General features: G+C 41.9%; 1 protein-coding gene across 1 annotated transcript in view; it reads left to right on the top strand.

Moving 5' to 3' along the window:
- The window catches only part of slc7a4 (solute carrier family 7 member 4), a 12,257-nt gene extending 11,286 nt beyond the window's left edge, over positions 1 to 971 (top strand). The window contains 1 exon segment of the mRNA XM_031570150.2: positions 1 to 971. This exon segment is cut by the window's left edge and continues 898 nt beyond it. The gene's annotated coding sequence lies outside the window, so the exon portion shown is untranslated.
- Positions 972 to 18,093: the final 17,122 nt, after the last annotated feature.

The raw sequence follows: 18,093 nt of genomic DNA, 5'->3' as shown, positions 1-18,093 counted from the left end.
TGGGTCACGGCCACTCCCACTCCTGTGGCTTCCTGTAGCCGTCTCAGTTTGATGATGTCAGCTGAAGCAGCTGTGTAGCTATGCTTCCTGTAGCCATCTCAGTTTGATGATGTCAGCTGAAGCAGCTGTATAGCTATGCTTCCTGTAGCCGTCTCAGTTTGATGATGTCAGCTGAAGCAGCTGTATAGCTATGCTTCCTGCAGAAAGCTGCATTGTTGTTGCTGCTGCTGCTGCTGCCTGTTCTGTGGTTTATTCCTTTTCTGTGTAGCTGCTAATCCACATCTCTGTGTGTTTGTTTGTGTGTGAGTGTGTGTGTGTGTGTGTGTTGGGGTGAGGGGGGTTTAAGGGGGTGGTGATGGTCTCCATTAAATCAGTAAACGTTGCACGGTTTCACCTATTTTACTCACGGAGAGGAAAAAGAGATTGTCAGTTGGCACACAGCGATGATGTCATCATCTCACGTGTCAACACTATTGTTTACTGTTGGCTCCATAGATGGTACATTCCTAACAGACTTTCAGTGATTAATGCTAGTTAAAAACTAGCTAATTTCCACTTTGTATGGCAATGTCATTGCGCACATTGTTACATTTAGTATCAATATCAGGATTTTTCTAATCCCGATGTTCAATTGGTATGACTTTACCAATCCAGAACGTTTCAGTTATGAAGCAGTCAAATGGGGGTCAGAGGAGCCTTTCCTTGTCGTTTGATGACTTCTTCTGAAGCCGCTAGAGTGTGGAGGGTTAAAGGTCGAGGCTTCAGATGGTCTCACTCTTAAGGGTGTCGGATCACTAGGGCTGTGCTAGAGCAGGAGTGTGCTCACTGGGATTCATTCTGCTGAAGTACAAATTAATTTAAGATGTGAAGATCATTTATTTAATCTGTTGACGATCTGTGAAAAAAACACAGTTGCAAGCACATTGTACACACTTTCTCACACACGCACACACTCACAAACATTTACATGCTCTCTCTCATCCGCTCTTTCTCTCTCTCTCTCTCTCTCACACACACAGGCCCGCACACACACACACACACACACACACACACTGCAGATTGCAAACCTTCACACAGATACACATAAAACACTACTTAAGTACAGTTACTTTTGGTCACCCCATGGCTATACTATTTATTTATATTTATTTACTGTAAATACATTTGTTATTTATTGGCATAGTTTTTTTTCATACAAAGGAATCCCTAGCTTTATATTTTGACAGATATAAAGCCTTACACAAATCGCCCACGCACACACACACACACACACACTCATCATATGACCTGGAGTCCTTGACTGCTCCACTTCTTTCAAGTTTCCTTGGAGTGCTGTTCGTTCCCACAGACAGATTAAAACACGCTCACAGTCACACACACACACACACACACACGTTCAGAAATTGTAGTTTCTCTTAGGGTTATTCTCATCATCTTCTCGTTCTTCCTCATCTCTTCACACATCATACAGACACACACTTCTGCACCTGCCAAACACACTTGCATAAGCACAAATGCACTTCGCCCACACTCACAAACACACAGACATGGATACATATAGAAAGTGATATGTCAATAGACCCACATTAGGCCATGTGGCACTAACAACAAGGGACGCTGGCGGCGTAGTTATATACAGCAGTTGCCATTCCTTTATCGAGGTGTTTGTGAATTGGGCATCACTGTCAGACCCAGAGAGATCACATAGAGCCACGAACTCCATGACCTCTGGTTCCTGTCTCATTCTGATAGGATCAGACTGATGCCGGTGACTGTTGCCATGGACACAGCTCAGGAGAGACGAGGTGTCCAGCTAGACCATGGCCATCCATGTGCAGCAGTGTCCATGCCCCCCCCCCCACACACACACACACACACACCCACACACCATCCTGACACAGCCTCTGGTAATCCCTTGAGAATTACTGAGCTTGCGCCGAAAGAAGCACAGATTGACCTAGATTATGCTTTCACACACACAGACACTTGCCAGCTCACATCCGCATAGCAGCAAAGTCTGTAAGCTTACACTCTGAAAACAAAGATCAGTCAGTGTTCTCCTTCTGTCTGTTTTAAGTGTTCTCACATTCACACACCTTTCCAAAAGCACATTAACACACACACACACATAGAGTACAGGATATGTGATGATTGTGTCTTTCACATGAGTAAGCTAACCTGCCTTATCCATTTCAATACTCTTCTAACACATCCGTTTGGATATTTGTTGTTGTTGATGTTATCTGGTCCGCACATGCAAACCTTCAGTAAGGCGAAGCGTAAGAGAACTGCTGCAGGAGTCCTTGCCACGAACGGGCCTGAGCCCCCACAAGAACCCAAGTTCTAGTCCGGTCTGAGGGCCTTTCTTGGTTCCACTTGGTCCAGCACATTTCCTGTCATAATCTCTACTGTCCTATCAGTACAGACTAAAGAAAGCCCAAAACAAGAGGCCTGCTTGCTAGAGGTGTCACTACAGTGGCTATATGATGACTATATATGTTAACTAGTTTAATTTTAAAAAGTCTATAAAATAAATGCATGTGGAAATTATATCCGCAAATTGACCTAACGCAAGTATAATGGATGACGGACTGCACGGTGTTCAGCTAGAAAACGCACTTTATGGTGTAACGGCATTACCGAACAGCGTGAAGTCCGTTATCCCTTACATAATGGACCGTGACTATGCTGTATATGTCACTTAGCAGGTGCTTTTATCCGAAACGACTTACCGTACAGATGTATATTTTCATTAGTAGCATGCAATGCTGCCTGGGAATCAGACCCATGATCTGGGTGCTGTTACCACCTTGCTCAATCAGTCTCTCTACCAGTTGAGCCCGAACAGAAGCATCTCACTGAACACAGGATTGATGTGGCTGTCGCTGTAGAATTCACGACAGGGAGGTTCTGGATTCCAGTGGTGGAACTACCCTCCCATTAAGATGTCCTCAGATTTTTCTCTCTTTCTGTCTCTTAGTTTGATGTTAATGTGTGAATGTAACCTGGCGCACACACACACTTAATGTTACTCTCTCAAGTGCGTTTGTGTGAGGGTATGTGTGTGTATTTACATATGTCTGAGTATGTGTGTAGAGGAGTGTGTGTGTGTGTGTGTGTGTGTGTGTGTTTTGAATGTTTCCGCTCGAATGTTGTTGCCACTTTGAGCTGGCCAATCACACTCCACGCTCCAAGTGCAGTGGCTCACCTCTTGTGCAACACTATTGTCAAGACTGAGACGATCTCTTTCTCTTTGCACTCAAGTATAGACACTCATATGTAGACTTTCTCAACCTATTTTCCTTTCTGATCTGCTGTCCTACCGGCACTCCTGTCCTTGTGGGCCGTGATCCGCTCCGTGTCTTTGAAGTAGCTCAGCCGCTGTCTTAGTAGCCAAGGGAGCTGCAGAGCTGAACAGGTGGTCTGTTAAAGTGCTTGTTCAGACCACAAGACTCCAGTTGTGCTGTGTGTGTGTGTGTGTGTGTATATATATGTATGTATATGTATATATATATACATACCTTATCTGTGCATGTAAATATGTGACACAAACAACCAATGGCCTTAATGATGATGTAATCACTACTGAAGCATTCCCAAAGGTAACAAAGTATAAAAGATGCTGTTCATTTTTTATCCTGTTATAGTAGTTCTCATATAATCTTAGTGATTTTACTATGTACTTTTGGAATATATATATATAAATGTATATTATCATGTCTTGACATACAAATTAACCAATTTGACATGGAAATATAGGTGAATTTTGTTACCCAAATTATGGAGCACATGTTATGTACTGGGTAGGGGTGGATGTTGACAAGCACCAAAAAGAGAACACAAACTCACAATAAAAAAAAACACAATGTATTTCCTTCTTGCTTTTGCACATCACTGTGGAATAAGTGCTGGCAAAAGAAAAGAGTTTTAAGCAACGCTGTTTCTGTTCCTCTCTTTGTTATTGTTGATCTTGCATCTCTGATTCTCTTTTGGTTGCCATGACAGTGGCAGGTGACAGGTGTGCACTCTGAGATGCCTGTGTGCTGTTGGCAGGCTTCCAGCTCTCTCCTTCTCCCCCTCCTTCATTTCTCTCTCTCTCTTGTTCCTTTCTCTCCCTCCCCCATCTATCCGTGTGAGCACACTGAGCTGTACCCAAGCCATATGCCCCTCCCTCTGGTCTGCTGGCGTTCTTTCCACTCCTCTCCTCTCCCATCACCGTGTCCCTGTTCTATTGATTTTTTTTCTTGTTCTTTTTTTTTTTTTCAGATGACTGTTATTAAGTGATGATTAAATGTTTTGAAGCATTGCTGAGTCTGCTGGTGTCATTAATTCATCTTATTTTATTTATATGTGTTGAATGCCATTAAGTGACTGGTAAGAATAGAATTTCACTCAGATGGTTTGGCTGAATATTCAATGTGAGGTCATGAAAGTGTTGAAGGGAAACCATGGTGTTCATTTTGTGGGGGACATGACTACCAGTATAGTCCCAATCTATGTCAGCTGGTCTGTATGGGTCACAAGTTGATGTAAGTGTGTATATGTGCCAGTCTGCTTTGTTTGTGTTCATGTAATGTGTTTGTATAAATGTGTTTGTATCTGTGACATATCTAATCTGTGTGTGTGTGTGTGAATGTATGTGAGTGATGTGTGTCCATATAAGCCTGTATTGAAAAGTTCATGTTTATACATGTGGGTCAGAATCATATGTTTAGGTTAGCTTGTGTGTGAGTGTCCGTGAGTGTCTGTGTGTGTGAGTGTCTGTGTGTGAGTGTCTGTGTGTGAGTGTGTGTGTGCGCGTGTGAGTGTCAGTGTGAGTGTGTGTGTGCGTGAGAGAGTGTCTGTGCACTTGTGGGTTTGCAGACAAGGCTGGTCATTTCTCTAAGGACTGACCACAGAGGGTTGATCTTAACGAGCCTAATTAGAGCGATCTTACACTCCTTGACCTCTGACAAAGAAAGTCTCCAAGCGCTGAAGGTAGGGGAGGGGGAGGGGAGGGGGGGGGGGGGGGACTCTCTCTCTCTCATACACACAGGTACAACAAAACAGTATATTGAGCTCTTAATTAATTTCTTTGATAGCTGTAGATGAGAGCTGACATACTGATCTCCTGAAAATGTTCAGTTTTCTTTGGATTTATTATAAGTTCATTTTAAGGCTTGTTTAATTTATCACACACATGCTCTCAACAGAGCTCTCACACAAACACACACACACACACACACACACACCCAGGGGAAGGGAGAGACCCTTTGTGTTTACTCAGAGAAGTAGAACCTATCCAGCCCTTCCCTCCAGTTATAACACAACACACAGTGATCACGTTTCCTATGAAGGTCATAGTAAGACAGTACACGCATCAAGATGGCATCATGTGACACCCTATATACAGTGCTGCTTGAAAGTATGTGAACCCCTTGAGCAGTTTAGAGTTTTTTGTTGTTTTACCATGATATTTTATCATCACCAGTTTTCCATATATGAAATGTCAGGTTAATGTTATCAATTGCATGTACTTGTTTCGAGGGAATTGTGTGAGTAGCCAAAAAAACTACATGAAACATGGAATTAGTGTATGTGCAAAAGTGAACCCCCAGCTGCATTGGTAAAGTCAAGTAGGTAACAGATTCGGTGAAACACATTTGGGTGCCAAAGATGGATCCCACCCTCTACTAGCAGAAGATGTTAGCGTTTGTCTTTTTGTTCCTTATTATTTCCAGGGCCGGTTCTAGCCGGATCCATAAGGGTTTAAAACCTTGTGTGTGTGACTGACTGTTACATGTTTGTGCTCTGAAATGGAATTTTGCCATACCGCGCATACACACCCATGAGGCATCAAGGACACACACTCACATGAGGAGACACTGGAGGAGGACCCAAGGGCAAGGTCCCCCCGCATGGCCTTCCCCCTCCAAAACACACACACACACACACACACACCTCTTGTCCTGACCTTTGGGAACGTTTATATGTGCATGAATGACCTAAGCCATCAAAAACTCACACACACACAAAATCACACCAATGACCTGCTCAGCCATTTGTTCTAATGAGATCTGTCTCAGGTTGTGTTTCACATTTTCTCATGGGTGGACGGGCTGGGTGGGAAACTCACCTCTTTAAATGATTCATATCCATCACAGCACAGCAATGCTGGAACACTTAAACAGACCAAGACAAACACCAGGGAAATCCAGGCAACTCAACTCAGCTAGATGGATGGAATGAAACACCTGATGGGGTAACTATTGGGTGGATGCTTCTGATACCCTTAACAGTGGAATAAAACACACACACAGAGATACATTGCATGGTTAAAACCATACAGCATATAGCCAGGGAAGGACCGGAAGAGTGGAAAGAATACTAGGCTTCAGTCTGAAGAGTGGATAGAACACTAGGTTCCAGTCTGTTGGTGTAATGTACTACGCATTTATTCTCAATTTGTCATTCTCACACACACATAACAGGCTCATTTAGGTCTGGCCTTCATGGAATGTTGGAAAGATTGCATGCTGCCACCTCAAAGGTTCATCTAGGTCAATCGATTCACTAACCCTACAGGTAAATCAAAAGTTGCCAAAAACCACCATAGGATGAAACATCTGAGAGGTCTACTCCATGAAACATATGAAAGGTCTGCTCTATGAAACATATGAGAGGTCTACTCCATGAAACATATGAGAGGTCTGCTCTATAAATATGAGAGGTCTACTCCATGAAACATATGAGAGGTCTGATCCATGAAACATGTGAGAGGTCTGCTCTTTGAAACATATGAGAGGTCAGGATGAAACATGTGAGAGGTCTGCTCTATGAAACATGAGAGGTCTGCTCTATGAAACATGTGATGGGTCTACTCTTTGAAACATATGAGAGTTCTGCTCTATCTACCAACGGGAAGCATTGAAAAAGTAAACTGAGCAATTTAGAGTGCAGACTATTAAGTTATTTAGGCCGTAAGGTGAACACTGTTTTCGTTTCAACCCGCTCCACAGTCGCGCATCTACACAATCTTTAGCTCATAAAAAAGATTGAGTCGTGCTTAGCTACCAAAAAAAAGTTCGTCGCTGACTTTCCAGTCAATTTTTGGTGCGTCTATGTTTTATGCCGAACTAGTTTCATCAGAGCGCACAAGGATCTTGGTCGCGAGTGCTGGCACTTTTCGACACGTGATCATGCTACACCAATAAGGTAGCTGCTTTTTGTCAACAGAGTTGCAAGATGGCGTCCACCTTGCCTTCATCGAGCAGTACGGAAGACGAAGAAAATACACCGGAATGTCTTAATAAATCAAAAAACAAACATTGTTTTATGCATATTACTTCAGTCAAGCACGAAGAGGTATATTATTTCACCACTACACGATGGAATACATACAGGACAAGCCTACAAACGTGGCTCGGCTCTGGAGGTGCAGTACCACAAAGGCTGTTATAATCAGTACACCAGGTTTTTGACGAGGCCTGAAAAACCAGAGAAAGAACAGTAAGTTATTTATTAAATTGCATTTCAAGGAGCTACTAACTTAACATTATATAAGTAAACATTCAATCTGCATTCTGTTGTATGTGCACACAATCACAACCCTAATTTATTTATTTCCTTCTCATTTATATGTGTTCTAGGAATGAGCCCACGTTTGATGTCAGCTATAAGTTATTCTGTGAGAGGATCATTCGCCAAAGGCTGCTTGTCAACCAAGAGGTGCAGAGAATGGGCCAGCTGAGGAAGGCCTTCATTGAACTGGTGAAAGCAAATGAAGGTCTTGAAGCTTCAAACTACAGGTAACTGCAATGCATTTTTCTCTCAAGTCTTATTATTTGTCATGTGCAAGTCTAGTTTTACACAACATGTGTGTGACAGGCCTGAGAAACTGTTTTTAAGTCTTGCTGTTTGCACAGACATGTACCACTTGGCAACAAAGAGAAGGTGTGTGTGTGTGTGTGTGTGTGTGTGTGTGTGTGTGTGTGTGTGTGGTGTGTATGTGGTGTGTGTGTGTGTGTGTGTGTGTGTGTGTGTGTGTGTGTGTGTGTGTGTGTGTGTGTGTGTGTGTGTGTGTGTGTGGTGAGGTTTGTGACGTTGTGTGCCTTTCTTGGGCATCTTTGGTGTTAAATGTGCTGTATGGCAGATAGGTTCTAGCCTGTAATGTCTTGTACCACCTCCACCACTCTCTGCTTTTCATGATACTCCTGTGACTCTTAATTGTCACTGTTTTGTTGTGTTGCAGACAGGATATGTTGAAGAAGAGGCTGACTCGTGAGTTCCCCCATCAGTATCAAAAACCTAGAACGGTCATGTATAGAGCTGATGCAGGGTCACAACGCATGCAAATCTTTGGCCCGGATCAGAGGACCCCAACCCAATGGAAAAAGTTTCTCTCAGAAGGAACAAATACCGAATTCCTGTATGTTGTATGGAAAAATGCAGACCTTACAATAGTGGGCAAAAACCTCTGCTTGCACATACAAATCAATGTCACTGTGTGACTGTTAAGGAGGGTGTACAGTCTGTTTGTGTTGTTGAAGACCTGCAGTGTGATCATGAAGAATGTGACACAAGGGTGTTTTTACATGCACAACATGCTGCACGGGAGCATAAAGCTGTCATTATCAAGAGCTCTGACACTGATGTGGCAGTCATTGCTGTAAGTGTGCAGACAGATTTGCCATGCAGTTTATATGTTTTCACAGGGACTGGCAACAGGACACGTATCATTGACATTACCAAGGTGTCATCAGCTCTCGGAACCAGTGTGTGTTCAGCCTTGATCGGAATTCACACATTCTCTGGGTGTGACTCCACAAGTGGAGGCAAAGGAAAAAGAAAGACATTTTCTGTTGCATGTGAGAAAGATGAGTACCTAAAGGCTTTTACAAGTTTAGGTACTAACTTTAACTTGGAGCAGTCAACATTTGCACTTCTTTGCCAGTATGTATGCCACTTATATGATCAGCCAGCTGCCGATAATGTAAATGAAGCTAGGTACAAGGCTTTCTGTATAGCATCATCAGCCTTGCCAGAATTATGCATTCCCCCTACTGCTGATGCCCTCCATCAGCATTGCAAAAGGGCAAACTACTAGGCTGCAATAATGAGGTCCTGTCTCAAACAAAATATAAGTGCTCCATCACCTGCTGGATATGGTTGGCAAATAGAGGATGGGACCTTGCACATCACCTGGATGACCAGAAACCCTGCCCCTGACTGCGGCTGCAAAGGTGCCTGTGAGACAGGCAGATGTTCCTGTTTTTCTGCAGGATTGTGTTGCACAGACTTATGTCGTTGCTGTAATTGTGCCAACACAAAAGAAACTGAGGAACTGGAAGATAACCGTCCTGACACTGACAGTGAGGACTGAGTGTCCTTAATCTGTTATTTCTTATTTAGTTTTGTACAGTTTTATATATCATATTTCATATTTTTCATAAAGATTGTTTTTATGGTTCATCAGTGTTGTTTTCATTTGTGAATGAATGAATGAACGAACGAACAAATGGTCATTGGTATAAGTACAATTACTGCCTTTTATTGATACAAGGAAGGAGGTTTTTTTGTCAGATACATAGAAATACTTACGTAAAGCATGTAGTGAAATTTCGTTTGGTGTTAAGCTTTTTCTGTGCGAGTGTGAAGAAAGAAAGATCAAGAAATATTTTTCATAAATAGCAAGAGGGAGTATAAAGTGCAGTGTGTGTACAGTCCATGTGCAAGTGTGAAAAAAAGTGTAATTGCTGTTATAGTCATTGTGTGTGTTCAGGATACGGAATGCTTGAGGAAAGAAGCTCCTTCTCAGTCTCTCTGTTCTGGTCTTGTAGCAGCAGAGATGTTTGCCTGACCTCAGTGTTTAGAAAAGTCCATGGTCAGGATGTTAGAAGTCTTTTACAATACTTTGGGCCCTGGTACGTAGTCTTCTCTTGTAGGTCTGTAGGGAGAGGTGCTCTGATGATGCGGTACTGCTGTCACAGGCTGTACAGTTCCCATACCAAGTGATGATGCTGTCAGGACACACAGCTGATGGGTGCTGATGCTCTGAACTTCCTCAGCTGACGTAGGAAGTACAGTCTTTGCCTTGATTTCTTCAGTGTGTGCTGGGTGTTCACAGTCCATGTTAGATCGTCAGTAAGGTGTATTCCCAGGTATGTCAAACTTGATCTAAATGACTTAACATAAGCATAACATTATCGTATATTTGCCTCGTTGTTCTTCTTGGACGCGGCTATGTATACAGCACTATTTAGAATCCATTTAGCCCACTTTTGAGGATGTTCGGGTGTTTTCCTCTTGATCGGTAACGTTGAATCTAACCACGGGAGCCGCCATCTTGCCATTCTGTTGACAAAAAGCAGCTACCTCATTGGTGTAGCATGATCACGTGTCGAAAAGTGCCAGCACTCGCGACCAAGATCCTTGTGCGCTCTGAAGAAACTAGTTCGGCATAAAACATAAACGCACCAAAAATTGACTGGAAAGTCAGCGACAAACTTTTTTTTGGTAGCTAAGCACGACTCTTTCTTTTTTATGAACTAAATATTGTGTAGATGCACGCCTGTGGAGCGGGATTCGATTTCTAAAGGACTTTTCGTGGTTCACCTTGCGGCCTAATTTCCCACACCATGTTTGATCACACAGGTGAGGTGGTGGACAGGTTGTGACGCCCAAGGATGACTAATGCACTGACCAGTCTTAGTGCTGCTGTGGCAACAGACGGGCATTGTGAGGTGTCCACAGAGATGTTGGACAGAACAGGACTGACGGAACATAAAGCAATCAGAGTCAGTTAGACATCAGTCTTTTAAATGAAGAACCAGTCACAGTGCTGAAAAACATTTCATTTTTCTTGACGGGAGAAGTGGATGACAAAAGTGAATGTGCAACACCCTACATATACTGCACATTAGTTGATGTCAAAATGAACCAAAGTACCAATTACCGGTCTGTAACTATAAAACATTTCAGTCTGAATTAAAATATAAGACATATCATGAAGTATTAAACTATTAGGCAATTCAATAAAAAAGTACACAATTCAAATCACGATTAAAACCACAAAGATGTACCCGAGGAAAATGGAAGTCACAACCCAAATCCTTGCAAACAGCCAAATCTGTGAATCTGTGTTTGATATTAGCCAACCAAAACTGTGAGTCTGTGTTTGATATTAGTGTACTTGCATACTTATATAGTACATTACTGTGAACATACTCTAACAAAAGTGTACAACTAGAAAAAAATAAAGCTGAATATTGATTTACCCGTTTCCTTTATTTGACATCACAGGGCAACATCTGTACGAACACAATAAATTACGGTAAGCAAGTTATAGAACTAGGGCTGCACAGACACAACACAACAGCAACCCACAGTTTAAACGACCATGGTATATTGGAAGGATTATATATGTTGACAAAGTTAGAGATTATGTGACAACAATGAAGTAATCTCAATTCCCCTTCATTTCAACTGTAAATTTAGTAGGATATTTTTAGTTGTACATACAAATTGCAGAAAAAAAATCATAAATACAAGCATTATAGATAGCATTTAAAATAGATACATATATAGAATTAAACAATAGATTACATACATCAAGATTTCAGAACATTCCAGAATTAAAAATGTACAAATGGTTGTGTTCGGTTGAATACATAATTATGACAACACTGCCCCCTAGTGGCTGTAACCACATACAGCCGGCTATACATGCCCAAGAGGACAGCATTGTGATTCTTGCACATCTTATGAGAACTTCCTCAAGATCAATACAACCTTTTCTAAAACAACCTGCAAGTCCCAAGGGGCCTCGCCACTAGGGTGTATCCTGGACTTTACCCCCGGCCTGACACACATTATGGTCAAGACTAAGATTAACTGAAGATTTAAAACAAAACAGAAGAGTTGATGCCACATTTACAGATAAGATGCAACCCTCTCTGGGACTGGGGTCATTTCACTGTGTGCTGCTGCCCATGCCCACTACACTTAAATCACTGCCCATGCCCACTACACTTAAATCACTGCCCATGCCCACTATACTTAAATCACTGCCCAAAAGGTACGATAACGGAGGGCAAAGAAAACTATGCATGGTCTTGGTCATGCTTATTAGATTAGATTAGATTCAACTTTATTGTCATTGCACAGAGTACAGGTACTGAGGCAACGAAATGCAGTTAGCATCTAACCAGAAGTGCAAAGTAGAAGAGTGCAAAACTACTAATTTGCAGATTCTGGGTAGACGCTGAGCCTCGCGTTGTTCACGCGCCGCCATCTTGGTCAAATTGTGTATATGTACAAAAATGTGTATATTTGAATGTGTGTATTTCACTGCTATAATAATATAGAAAGCAGGTGTTTGATGGTTGTTTACATTTGCCAATGACAGCGGTCATTAACTTTTCGCAGTGGTGAATATCAAGAAATGACAGACCTGCTAACGTTGGGGTGCCCCATTCAAATCAACGGAACTTTTTGGAACATTCCGAAGAGCTGTATAATAAGTAAGAAATAAAGGCCTGCCCCAAATACAGGCCGGTGCGCTGTGCAGCCTAAGTAAATAAAAGCCCCGGCCACTATTTGAGGATTTACGGTAAATCACTGCCCATGCCCACTATACTTAAATCACTGCCCAAGGCCACTATACTTACTCACTGCCCAAGGCCACTATACTTACTCACTGCCCAAGGCCACTATACTTACTCACTAGCCACTATACTTAAATCACTGCCCACTATACTTAATCACTGTCCACTATACTTAAATCACTGCCCATGGCCACTATACTTAAATCACTGCCCAGTATACTTAAATCACTGCCCACTATACTTAAATCACTGCCCATTAATTATACTTAAATCACTGCCCACTATACTTAAATCACTGCCCATGGCCACTATACTTAAATCACTGCCCATGGCCATTATACTTCTAATTGGCAAGGCTAGATCCTATCGTCATTAAATCCTCTCAGATATGTCAGTTTGTCTTACCAGATCCTTCCAATTGTCTTGTAGTATTTAGTTAATGGTGCAGTCCTCGATTCTTGCGAGAGGATGTTGATATTTGAGCTCAACAGCCAATGGAATTACACCCCAATTGCCAAGTGGCAATGGTCAAAGCCCTCAGAATGTCCTTATTTATTCTTTTTGGCCTCTACTAGAGTCTCAAGTGTTTTGGTTTTTACGGCTATTGCAAATGCCGTTTGGTCAATTAAAATACAGTACTGTGCAAAAGTTGTGGTGTCACAGCTATTTACCTCAGATAATTGTATGCACCAATCTTCATGTAATCCCAGACAGACTCGATGATTTACAGCATTTTTTCACACCTGCCTAAAACTTTTGCACAGTACTGTACATGACACTTATAATTTGATATCACAACCACTACAACTAAAAGAAGCGTACTGCCACAAGGAAATTTCAATTCAGCTTCTGTTGTTTTCAGTGAGCTTGGCATTTACCAAGTCTCATGTGACATAATTATACCGGTCAAGTCTCACTCTTATCCATAACAACCTTATCAGTCCCAAGCTTGACATATGTCATATAAGCCACTTCAAGTTTGTTGCAGGAATCAAAAACTGACCTCCCAGAGACCTCCCTCTCCCCTATTTAAAACAACGTATCAGATCTACAGAATTTTCTTTCAAAAAAATCCGTCTTACTCTTGCTGTCTCTCCAGCATCGCCTACCCTGCCTTTAAAACATCCGTGGAGCCTCAGTCTTGATCGCCATCCTCAGTGGCCTTCTTAATTTCAACTACCTTCTCGTTCTGAAACACCACCTTCACCCATTTCATCTGCAGAAGCTTCTCCTCAGCCTCCTCCTTGTCACAGAACCCCTCTCTCTCCAGGCCCAACAGAGGTTTAATGCAGGATTTAGGAACAGGAAACGGTCTAGGTCCACTAGCTGTTTGCACAGTGATGCGTGCTTTAGTGACGCATTTGACTGCCTGTGCCGACACTCTGACCTTGCAGGCAGAACATTGCACAGAAGTGCAATCTGGGTCTATCAAAGGCAGCTCAGCACGACAAATGCAAAAGTGGTTGTTCTGCACAAGAGTGCCTAGCACCTTAAACTTCCTGCTGTGTTGACTGGAGCAAGTGTCTACCACGTTGCCTTGGGCCGGGACCTCGGTCACTTTTGTGTGTGGTGTGAATGTTAGCTCGTTTTGGTTTTGGCGAAACTTTTTCACTTTGACATGGGAGAAGGTGTACCAGTATCCTGGGCTAATGACCCGTCCCCCCGCCCCCCCCCCCCCTCCCACACAGTGATAGTGATGAAGGCACTGTCGTCAGCCAGAAGGTATTTTATCATCATCATCTGCTTTCCCTGAACATTTTTAAGACTTCTCTCAGTTTCTTCTTTGATCTTCCCAGTGATGGTGATCTAAAAGACACAGAGGGGTAATTATATTTTCTAACAACCAAAAATAGAGAATAAGTAGTTGAATGCATATATATATTAGAATAGTATAGTAAAGTATACTGCGTTTATATAATCAAGTATACTGCATTTATATAATATACAGGGTAATCAAGTATACAGCCTTTTTCTCAGACTGTGCAAACCAGATAAAAAAAAAGAAGAAAAATCTTCAGTGCTCACCAACTCTGCTGCAGGACACTGTGTCGCCTCGGAAACAGAGGCAACAGTTTTGGGCTCACAGCTTTTGTGGTCATATTCAAAATCAAGTGACTTCATGCGAGACAGTTGTGAGGTGGAGTTGAATTTCACCTCCTGCTGGGACTTCCCAAAGCGTACATTATTCAGGCTCACTGGTAGTCTACACAGAAAAATAGATCATTATAGATAGCATTTAGAAGTCATTTGATTCTCAATATTCTGCATCAACTGCAAGAAATAATGATATTTAAGGGCGTAAAGACTGAGAGCCTTATATTATATGTGCAATAACTACAGCATATTCAGCTATATCTTATATGAACACACATCTTGGGCATTTCATGTTTGCCCCCACTGCTCAGAGAGGTTATGCAACGCCTCAATGTGAGAAGACTACTTTTGCATTCACGCAAGTTGAATATCACTTATTAGTTCATAGCCATTACCTACGCCCAGGGTTTTTAATCCATTACCTACACCCAGGGTTTTTAATCCATTACCTACACCCAGGGTTTTTAATCCATTACCTACACCCAGGGTTTTTAATCCATTACCTACACCAGGGTTTTTAATCCATTAACTACGCCCACGGTTTTTCTCCCTAAACAAACTCAACAGCAGCAGTCTCGCTTAGATAATATTAACTACACCGGTTCATAAAAAGATATGTACGATATACGAAAAGATACATAATTTAATACAGATACACTGGAAAGCCTGAACACCCTCAAGTGTAAACACTTCCCATCTATATACTATGAAAAGCTAGATTTCTCAACTTACCGTTCACTCTGAGCATCACAGAAAGCCTGGTGCGACTTACGGTGAAACACAACCACTCTCACGTTGCCATTGCTCGTCTGCAGGGTGGCAGAAAAGTGCTTCTCTTCCCCAGAGGCACCGCAGGACGTGGGCTTCAGCTGGCTGACATCATGCACATATCCACATATCTCTGAGCGAGTCCTTTTAGTGGCTGGGCCTGCTGAGTCTAGTTGGACAAGAATAGCACACAGGTTTGTGTGTTTAGGAATGAATGGGCTATCAATGAAAACGAATTACCATCAGGAGCGTAGACAGGTGTATGCAAAATGAACCAGTTAGCCTATAAATTATTTTTTCCCCCCAAGTCAAGCAGCTTCCTTGGAATTGTGTTGTGCCTGGTTGCACAAACTTACTCAACATATCTAAATGTAAAGTAATAATAATAATAATAATAATACTAATAATAATAATAAAAGTAATATAAAAAAAGCCCAAATTCTATTTTCACCTGCTTCAGAGTTCTCCTTTCTTCTTCTTTCTCTATGGAAAACGGACTCCTTCACTGTAGGAAAACAAATAGACAGGCCAATGACAAAATAAATATCAGAAAGTATAAAACATCAACACCCATGTGCAGCTTCTGTGTAAGGACAGAGTTTCATGCAAATTACACCAGTTGAAGCGATGATGGATGATCAGTGAGCATTGCCGGTTACAATGGCTACAATGAATAGGTCCCCCTCCAAAATTGCCCGCGTGGCATCTGTAAGTTCCTGCCTTCTGAGAACCAAAAAGCCTTTGTTTTAATCCAACTCAACTCCAGGGGGGTATTCGTCGTAGCTCGCTAAACGGTTTAGCGAGCTAATTTTCAGGCTAAGATAAAAAACGCCCCTCTTTTTGGTTCGTGGAAGCAACTTTTGATAAATCACCATAGTTACATATCGATTAGCACTAACCTGCTCCAGGGCAGGCTAACTTAAGTGTAGCTGGATAAGCTTGCCACACCCCCGGAAAAAGGAGGGATCCCATTGACCAAGGACTGATATTAGAGTTAGATTAGCGGAGGGAGAGAGTTCTTTGCGATCGCCAAGATCCATTATTCTTGTATGAGCGCTACCGATTCAGCCGACAAGGAATCATTAATTTACAACACCTTCTCGAGTCATTTATTGCAAACACCACATTGACAGTCTTGCGCTTTTTTGCGAGTGGTACATTTTTGTAGTGTCGGTGATGCGGAGAACAAAGCACTCATAATTATATGAGTGTTATTAGTACACCATAGCATATCATTATTGTAGAAAATGATTACGGTGGACTCATGATAAGAATAGAGAGAAATACAGACAATTTATTTTCACTACTTCAATTTATTTTATTTGTTATTAATACATTTAGTCATTTAACAGACGCTTTTATTCAAAACGACTTCCAAGGGAATGTAAAACTACATCGAGGAAGGAGGTGAGGGGATTTGAACTAGCAACCATGCAGATTCATACCGGTAGAGGTAACCTCTGTACCAGCTGACACTTGCCGTCAGGTATTCATACATAGATATCACCCTATAAACATCCCAACACACCTTGCTCTCACAGTGGTGGTGGTGGTGTTGAATTTTGCCATGATTATGGTCTTGTATTCTTCATAAGCGTTCATGTTCATCTCCTACTCGCCAGCGGAGAAAAAAAAAGAGCCCTTTTCTTTGAGTTTAGAACCATTATACCGTTAGAAAATCATGGTTTTGGTGATCGACCTTTCCTGCTTTTTGAAGTAGGACGTGCACGCGCAAATGCCATGATAACTTTAGCCTGCTTGAAATTAACCACATGATTAGGATGTGGGTCAGCCGTTAACGAACCGATATTTGCTGTTCTCAATCAGCTCGCTAATCTTAACGGGCTAAAAGGCCAATTGATTAACTTAGCTTCAATCCTAAAACGAACATACCCCAGGTAATGTATGTGTTTGTATGTAAACACTTACCATCAATAGAATTAGAAACACCCCCTCCAATTTGATTTTGGCAGACAAAAGTTGCTGAAACAATACTCCCACTCTCAGCTTTGATGTTGACAACATGGGGGGTGACATCTCCCAATGGAAAGCCAGTCCTTCCACCTGTAAACAGATGGCTAATTGGTTATATAGCTAGCGATAGAGTTGGTCAGCTACAGTTGGCTGCAAGCTGAAGATGATATACATAATTATGGGAGGTTGTGGCGTTATTTCCAATTTCAAAACCAGCAAGATTGCCACAACATCCAAGATCACGGAAAATGCACTGTACGTTGTACGGATATTCCACGAAATAAATGTTGCAAAAGCTAATGTTAGCCAATAAGCAAACAATAAATGATAACCGAACAAAATGTAGAACCTTTTTGGTCTCTCTGTACCATACCGTCCTTTAGGGGTAAGATTCCATTCGTAACCTCTTCCATGTCTGTTAGATAATGCTTTAAAATGCCATCAAAACACAGCTACATCCGTTTAACTGTCTACAACCCGTCCCGTCCTTTTTGAATATTCCCGCGTCGGTTTGCTTTGCGTTTCTAACGTCTCGTTTGAATTTGTTTTTGTGTAGGGCGCCTCCACGTGCGTGGAGTACAGAAACCAAATAACTTACATTGCATCTATACTCATTGTTAAAACTGAGTAAGATCATCATAACTAATATCAACCTTCTGGTCCAGTTAGTCTC

Source organism: Clupea harengus, chromosome 7, assembly GCF_900700415.2.
Source record: "Clupea harengus chromosome 7, Ch_v2.0.2, whole genome shotgun sequence".
Classification (NCBI taxonomy): domain Eukaryota; kingdom Metazoa; phylum Chordata; class Actinopteri; order Clupeiformes; family Clupeidae; genus Clupea; species Clupea harengus.
The sequence above is the reverse complement of the archived record's forward strand: the minus strand, read 5'-3'. Positions and strand labels throughout refer to the sequence as shown.